The following is an 8,378-nucleotide window of genomic DNA, read 5'->3' as shown; positions in this document are numbered from 1 at the left end:
TCGTGTAGGCTCAAAAGTTTTATTGATCAGCACACTCAGATTAGATGAAGTTCTCAGGAGGTAGAATCACAATGACTAAACTCCTAAGTTGATATACACACCAGAATGCCAGTTGATTAATTTATGAGAACTGTATTTTCCAAGGAGATATCCCCTAGCTAATTCGTTTAAATTGCAAAATTACTTGGGGGAAAATAGGAAGAAAATAGACAGGCATTCTTCAAACACTTCAGAGTTTTGCAGAGTCTCCCTACGGAAAGTACAGGACGTTTTGAATCTAACTTGCATTTAGGGGCATAGTAAGACACAGAGAATTAGAGGGAGGAGAAAAAGCTTGGGACATGAATGCATCATGGGGATCACATACGCCATCATCAAAGTGTACACATATTCACCTTCCATTCTCAGTGGTGTGCTTGAAACAAAGTCAAAAATTGGGGGAAAAAAGCCATTAAATGTGAGGGAAGCTCCTTGTTATTAAGGACTTTGATGTTCCATTTCTAGGGTTTCAGAAGAAAAAATATGTTTTGTGTCTTATTCAGTTGGAAATTCAAAAAATGCAAAACAAAAGATATACCAAGAACTATAGAAGGTTCACCAACCTTAGTAAAATATAAATGTAGAGAATTTGAATATGCTAGTGTGGTCATTGGATTTAAGTGAATTTAAGAGCCCATCTCTTAGAGCCTTTCACAGAGACTGTCCAAGTCCCACCTTGCCCTGTATCCTAGCAAAGTGAGTGCAATGACTAAATTTTGAACCTGTCAATGAAGGGAGTCAGTCCTTTTTCTGTCTTCACAGCCTTCAGGTTCAATTACATGGCTGTGGTTAGGAGACATTGGAATAAAGGAGATGGTGAGAAATAAGAATTGGAAAGTGCCTTTGGCTTGGTGAGCTTATGCTCTAGTATGTGAATGCTAAATTACAGGCTAATTTGGACACTCCATTAACGATTGGGTGGAAAAATCCAGTCTATTTGACTATATAGATGAGTTGAGCACATCAACTTTACTGAGTACTTATCCTGGGCTATGTAACAATCTAAACCCTTTATAGGACCACCTCCTTTAATCCTCACAACAACCTACACCATCCCCATTTTAAGATGAGGACATTGGAGCACAAGAGGAAATGTGCTCCCAGTACACAGTGGTAGGTCTGGGAATCAAACCCAAGTACTCTTGACTCTAAAGCTTGTGCCTTTTCCAAATTTTTTTCTTTTTGTAATAGTCACAAACTTACAGAAACGTTGGAAGCATGATATAAAGGACTTTCTCTCCATGCATCATTTGAGAGTAAGTTGACAGCATGATACTCCGTGTTCCCCAAATATTTTACTGTGTATCTCTAACAAACAAGGATGTTCTCCTACAGGACCACCATGTAGCCATCAAAATTACTAAATGAACATCAATACATTATATTATTTAATCCTGAGACCCCATTCAGCTTTTGCCAGTTGTCCCAACAATGCATTTCATAGCAAAAGTATTCTGTTCAAAATTACACGTTGCATGTAGTTGTCATGTCTCTTTAGTCTCTGTCAGTCTGAAATTGTTCCTCTGTCTTTTCTTGACTTTCGTGACCCTGACACTTTAAAAGATCATCCAGTTATTTAGTAGAACATAGCTCAATTTCAGTTTTTTTCCTCATAGTTAGATTCAGGTCATCTTTGTCAGGAATTCCACACATGTGATGTTGCATTCTTCTCATCGTATGCTATCAGGTGGTGCTATGGACTGAATTTGTACCCCACCTGAAAATTCATATATTGAAACCCTAAACCCCAATGTAATTAATTGTATTTGAACATAGAGCCTTTGGGAGGTAATTAGGGTTAAGTGGTATCATAAGGGTGCACCCCTTATCTGATGGGATTGGTGACCTTACAAAGAGAAGAAGGAGAGGGAGATCTTTCTCTCTCCACACACAGTCAAAGGAAAGGCCAACTGTGGACAAAGCAGCCTTCTGCAAGCCAGGAACAAGCCCTCACCAGAAACTGAATCCTGCCAGAACCTTAATCTTGGGTTTCCAGGCTCCATAATTGTGAGAAAATTAATTCCTATTGTTTAAGTTACTCAATCTATGGTATTTAGTTATGGCAGCCTAAGCAGACTAAGACAGGTGGTGTAAATTTCAATGTCTCCCATTACTAGTGATGCTACTTGGATCACTAAATGAAGGTGGCATCTGCTAGACTTTTCCATTATTTCCTATTCTGTAGTTAATAAGCATTTTACAGGGAAATACTTTGAAACTACTTAAATATCCTGATACTAATGAAACTCAATTTAATCTTTTATTTATTTACATCTTACAGAATCAATGTTTCCTATTCTATGGTTTATAACTTTTTAATATCATTATATTGTTGTCCCTTGTTTCATCACTGGGAATCCATTCAAACTGGCTTTTGTGTTTTTTGACTTGTCCCCATATTCCTTGAGCATTTCCTTGCTTTCCGCCACATCAAGATGTCCCAGGCTTATGTTTTATTAACCCTCTCTAGCACTCTGTTTCATCATCTGAAATGTGAATATAGTAAATAGCAGGAACAATGTAAGGATCAAAGTAGATAGTGCATGTGCGAGTGCTTAGAGACAACTGCTCAGTGTTGTACTTAATCAAAGATGGTATACTTACCCTAAGGAGGTTTATCAGTCTATATCACATCCCAGCTCCCTCCATTTATATCCTGATGGAGTACTACTCTCACTGTGTAACCAGATTGTTTATAAATGATGGATAGATGAAGTGGGGCCAGAATAAAGGCAGAGAGAAGCCTCCACTTTTCTTTCCCACACACTCTTCTTTTTTTTCTTTTGCGGTACGCAGGCCTCTCACTGCTGTGGCCTCTCCCGTTGTGGAGCACAGGCTCCAGATGCTAAGGTTCAGCGGCCATGGCTCGTGGGCCTAGCCACTCCGCGGCATGTGGGATCTTCCCGGACCAGGGCACGAACCCATGTCCCCTACATCGGCAGGCGGACTCTCAACCACTGTGCCACCAGGGAAGCCCTCCCACACACTCTTATCCCAACCCATGAGCTTGCTCTTCAGAATATATTCAGAATATCCCAATCCAGAATCACACACACACACACACACACACACACACACGAAAATTAGGAAAGTATTTGAATGTCCATCAAAAGGGAAATGATTGAAGATTGAACACATAATGGTAAATGCCAAACACAGGAGTTAAAAAAAAAAATGAGGTTGATATATTGAAACAGAAAAACTTATAAGATATACTAAGTAGACAAAATTACAGATTAAGGTCCAGCAAGACATACACACTAATGACAGTTATTTCCCCTGGAGAGGGAGTGTTACTTGGGAGTTAAGGGATGAGAGGCTTCATTTTTAAATGAGAATGTTTTGTGATACTTGTGGAATATGAAAAAATTAAAACAGAGGGAAGAAAAGCATTGGGTTAGAAGCGAGTTCTAGTCCTACTTCTGTGATTAGACAGTCACTTAAACTCTGTCCCAGTTTTCTCGTCTGGAGGACGGTAATAGTACTGGCTTCATAGGATTGGTGTGAGGATAAGTTACTGTGTACGTGTATAAAACTGTGCCAAACATATAGTAAGCGTTACCTATTTCTGATACTGTCATTGTCTCATCTGTAAGTAGGGTATGAGTCCAGGTAGTCCTGGTACAAAGACCCTTCCAAGTAAGAAAAGCGGAACCTCCTTTCGAGCAGGACAGCAGCAGTAACCAATAGGAGGGATTAACGAACGTCCAGATCCAGGGCCCCAGGTTTTCGAACAGCGTTATTGGTCCAGGTTATGACGCAAACGAGGAACCCGTCTTCTCATTGGGGAAGACTGCTGTCGATTAGCGGGGGGGGCAGAACCAGCTGGGGAGGGTTGTGCGTATCCGACGGCGCTGTTTTCCGGCTTAGCCCTTGCGCATTCGTCAGGCTTTCTGGAAGTCCCGGTCTGCCCCGCGGCAGCTTCAGGCCGCGCGCTCTGGAAAATTTGACCAGGTGGGTGAGTCGCGCGTTTGAGGCTGGCTTTTCGCTGCGGGGCGAGCTGGAGCTCCGCGGCTCCGCCCTCTCCCCTGAGGCTCTCATGATGTCCTGGGTCTTGTGACGGGAAGGCTCTCAGTGGCCGTGACCCGGTGCCTCCTCCCTCTTTTTGGAGAGGCCTGGGAACATGGTAGGCTGGTGTACGGGACCTGTCGCCCTTTGGAGGCTCCTGTCCGCTCTCTTTCCCCGTGAAGTGTGCTTTGAAAGGCGCAGAGCCTTTTACCCTTGTGCTTTACGTGAATAAAACACTGGTTCACCGAGACCCTATCGCGTCCTTGTGCGCCCTTGTGTTGGGCAGTGAGGACACGAACACAGCTCAGACATGCTCCTTGCCCTCAGAGAGCTCCGAAACTGTGGAGTAGATAAACTTGCAGAAACAAGTTCTGGTGTTAGGTGGAGTAAGAGAAGGCGCCCTGAGAAAGAGTTACAGACAGGGCCGAGGAGTTCAGAGCGTCAAGGAAGCGTCAATAAGGTGGTGATGGTGCTGTTACCAATCCTCTTCCAGTGGGTTTTTTGTCTTCTTTGATGGACTCCATTCATTGAGAACATAAAATTTACCGTATTTCTAATTTCTAGGCTTAGGTGCCCTTCCTCCCTAGCTTGGGAGGAATGGAGATTGGCAGCCCCTGGTGTTCAGTTTCTCTGGAAAGAATGAAATCAGGTCTTGGGAAAAGGTTAGAGGGCAAAGACACTATGGAAAGCAGAGAGCCTGTTCCACGATGTGGGGCCAGTTCACCTGTGCTGGACTGTAGACCATGTGTAGGAGAGTGCGCAGTGAGACTGGAGCAGTAGGTTAGATCTAGAATCCAGGGAGAGCCTTTGCAAGTTAGGAGATCTTGGCTTATTTCATTGGTATTAGGAAGTCTTGAAGGCTTTTGAGCAGAGCAGTTTACACAATTGAATTAGATTTGTAGAAAGTCAAATCCAGATCTGCTCTGTAGGAAGATCAGGTAGACAGATGGAAGACTTGTACCAGCCTGGCCTAATGATGTGTCCCTGACCAGGGGTTCTCAACCAGGGAAGATTTTGACCCCCCAAAGATATTTGGCAAAATCTGGAGTAGTCTTGTCATGACTGACAGGTGCTCCTGACATCTAGTGGGTGGAGACAAGGGGTGCAGCTAAACATCCTACAATGCATAGGACACCCCCCCGACCCCCCACCCCGACCCACACAGACAACAAAGACCTGTCTGGCCCCAAATATCAATACTGTAGTGCTGAAGTTCAAGGGAATTCCCTGGAGGTCCAGCAGTTAGGACTCCACACTTCCACTGCAGGGGGCAGGGGTTCGATCCCTGGTCGGTGAACTAAGATCCTGCATGCCGCGCAGCGTAGCCAAAAAACAAAAACCTGAGCTTTAAAACAACAACAAAAAATAGTGCTGAATTTCAGAAATGCAACCTTAGAGCGATAGAAGTGGAAACGAAGGGGAGACAGATCTCAGAGACGTCTCAGCCAGAGACCAGTCTTCGCCTCCTTTCATATTCTTTACAATGCTTAAGTACTTTAAGCAGTCAATCAGGTCTAAAGACCCAGACTTACTTGTCTTTTTTCACCCTTTCATTCCTTTGCAAAATATTTATTTTGCATGAGACACTATTCAAGGTGCTGTGATTCAGCAATGAACAAATTACCTGCTCTCCAAGAACCTTACATTCTTGTAGGGATGACAGACATGAAACCAATAAATATATATCAAGTAGTGAGATACGCTATAAAGAAGTTCCTGTAAGATAGAGCTTCTGTTATTATCACCACAGACCATTTACTCTGCATCTTGTAAGTGCCAAGCACTGGCCAGATGCTTTACAAATAGCATTTCTAATCTTTTTCTGTATGCTGCAGGATTGGTATAGTTATGCTCAGATGAGAAAAAGAAGCTTAGAGAAGTTGAGTATTTTGCCCCACATCAGTTAATGAGGAGTTGAGCTGGCACTGGAAACTGGATCCACCTGACAAAGTCTGTGAGATTTCCATTAGGACACTGTCTGACTTGAATGGGAGCACAGTGGTTGAGAGTCCACCTGCCGATGCAGGGGACGCGGATTTGTGCCCGGTTCAGGAAGATCCCACGTGCCGCAGAGCGGCTGGTCCCATGAGCCATGGCCACTGAGCCTGCGCGTCCTGAGCTTGTGCTCCACAGCGGGAGAGGCCACAACAGTGAGAGGCCCACGTACCGCAAAAAAAAAAAAAAAAATCTATACCTTCTCACCCAAACTTAGCAAAGTGAAGTAGAAATGAAGTTCTTATTGGAGAGGCCTAGCTGGAAGTGATTCTCCACATTGTAGGAACTGCATTTGAGAACACATGAACCTCAGTTGAATTTGTCTTCATTACTCACATTCTCTCAGGTGGCTGATGGCAGGTTCTGACATCTCAGAGAGGTTGGCAACTTGGAGGTCTCCCACCAGCTCTTCAGACTCTCATGTTATTGGCAACTGCTGGGCCTCACTCACAAGCTTTCAGCCAGCTCTAGGAGCTGTGCTTATGATGGCTGCAGCCCAAACTACATTCAACGAGAAGATCCTGGAGCTTAAGCAATTCCCGACACGTCTTCCTTTCTGCATAGGAAGATCCAAGCTTGGATGAGGGTGCATCATCCAGGAAGCGTTGAGAAGGCAGTGACCTTGGTGCAGCTTTTAGAGTGAGAACCCAGGAGACGAAGGCAATGGTGAGAAGGGGAGTAAGGAAAGAGAAATGGGATCAGGTTGGAGAGGGCCTGGGTTAGGGGACAGGCAGTTGGAACAAGGTGGAAAAACTTGATTTAGCTGTTGCTTCTCTGGCACTTGTTTGTTTTCCTTATTGGTGTCCATGCCAGCTTTTAAGAGAACAGATTTTCTTTCCCCTTTGAAGGAAGGAGGGTGGGTGGAGAGAGAGTTTGGACCCTCATCAATCACCGAGCTTTCAGTAGGTCTCAGCTGCCAAGAATAAAGGAAGGGAAGTATTTGTCCCTGTAGAACTCAGGCTTTCTCCTCTGCAGGTTATAATGACCTGAGCCAGCTCTGTAAACGAGAATCTTCTCGTTCTTGACATGCCTGTTGAAAACAGAGGGGTTGTAACGCTCAGCTAGCTGTGGGAACTTTGGTTACGTCCTCAGGGTCTGGGTCACACCTCTCACAAAACAGATAAACAGAACTGGATTTCTGGTCAGGAGAGGGCCAGACTGGGACCTGCTGAGGACTGATAGTAGTGCTGCAAGATATAACAGCACTGTGGGGCCCTGGGCAGGGGCTGCCCCAGACCTCCTAGCACTGCCCTGAGCACACAGGACTCGGAAGCACTCTCTGCTGTTCTGCTCAGCCACACACATCATATTCCTCAATCAAGTTTCTAACTCTGGCTTTGCAGGAATCTCCGTTCCTATACTTTTCCTCCCTGGGCCCATATGATGATCTTTGGCGGGGGAGGTAGGGTGTCCATTGATGGGGTTTATTTCCAGGTGATGGTGTTTGTGCTCCAAGAAGAGCCAGTAACCGGGGTTATGGCGGGGGGCGGGCAGTTACCAGGCTTCTGTTGAAGACCATGAAGCCCATCCTCAGGGGCTTTCCCAAGAGAAGAGGCAGAGCTATGCTCAGACCACTCAGACCCTGGGGCCTTAAAGAACAACCCACCTATTTGAAGAACAGAGTCTCAGGCTGGAAAGGGGAGAGGCAGGAAGAATCCAGGAATGAGAGGTTGTCCGTGCCTGTGCCATCCATCAGAGACGTAACCTTATCGTTCGGTCATGATCACAGTTGGGAGCAGGAAGCTAGTGATTTGGGACGCAGTTGTGGTTCTGAGGCAGCTCAGTTCCATATAGAGGCTTTGTCATTCCCTCTGGTTCTCCCTTCAGAAAACTTCATTCCATGAAAGCTCTTAGAAGGGTCATGTATGAATCAGGTCTAGGGGCTTACATGGTGACCTGCTGCCATACAAGGCAGAGGGCCGGATCTTAGTTTAGACCTATAAGACTCTGCTACTATCAGGTGCGGCACTGGGGTCCTGACTCTCTTCTGGTCTGCCCAGCCACACGTACCGTGCCTCGATGGAAGGGGTACCTTTTGACCATCCTGTATAACAAGTGAGATCTCTGATGGGTCTCCTTTTCTGTCTTTTTAATGGGTCTCTTTTTGCTTTTTCTCACTTTTGGCTGTAAAAGTTTCTTAGGAACCATGTCTAATCTATACTGTGTAATAACTAGCTCTTAATCTTGTGCCAGGCACGACACTGTGCCCGGGAGGTAGTTGCTGGTAATGAGTGTGACATGAAACTTCAACTGTACTTTCCTCCTCCCCAGGAGGCTGGGCCTACGGCCCCTGCCACAACAAGGCTGCCCTCGTGGCATTAACATGTAGTATAAGG

General features: G+C 45.1%; 1 protein-coding gene across 1 annotated transcript in view; it reads left to right on the top strand.

Annotated features, from left to right (window-relative positions):
* Positions 1–8,378, top strand: part of LOC103070362 (olfactory receptor 15) — an 18,784-nt gene that overhangs the window by 9,694 nt on the left and 712 nt on the right.

This window comes from Lipotes vexillifer, unplaced genomic scaffold, assembly GCF_000442215.2.
Source record: "Lipotes vexillifer unplaced genomic scaffold, Lipotes_vexillifer_v1.1 scaffold914, whole genome shotgun sequence".
NCBI lineage: Eukaryota > Metazoa > Chordata > Mammalia > Artiodactyla > Lipotidae > Lipotes > Lipotes vexillifer.
This window is presented reverse-complemented; position numbering and strand designations above follow the sequence as displayed.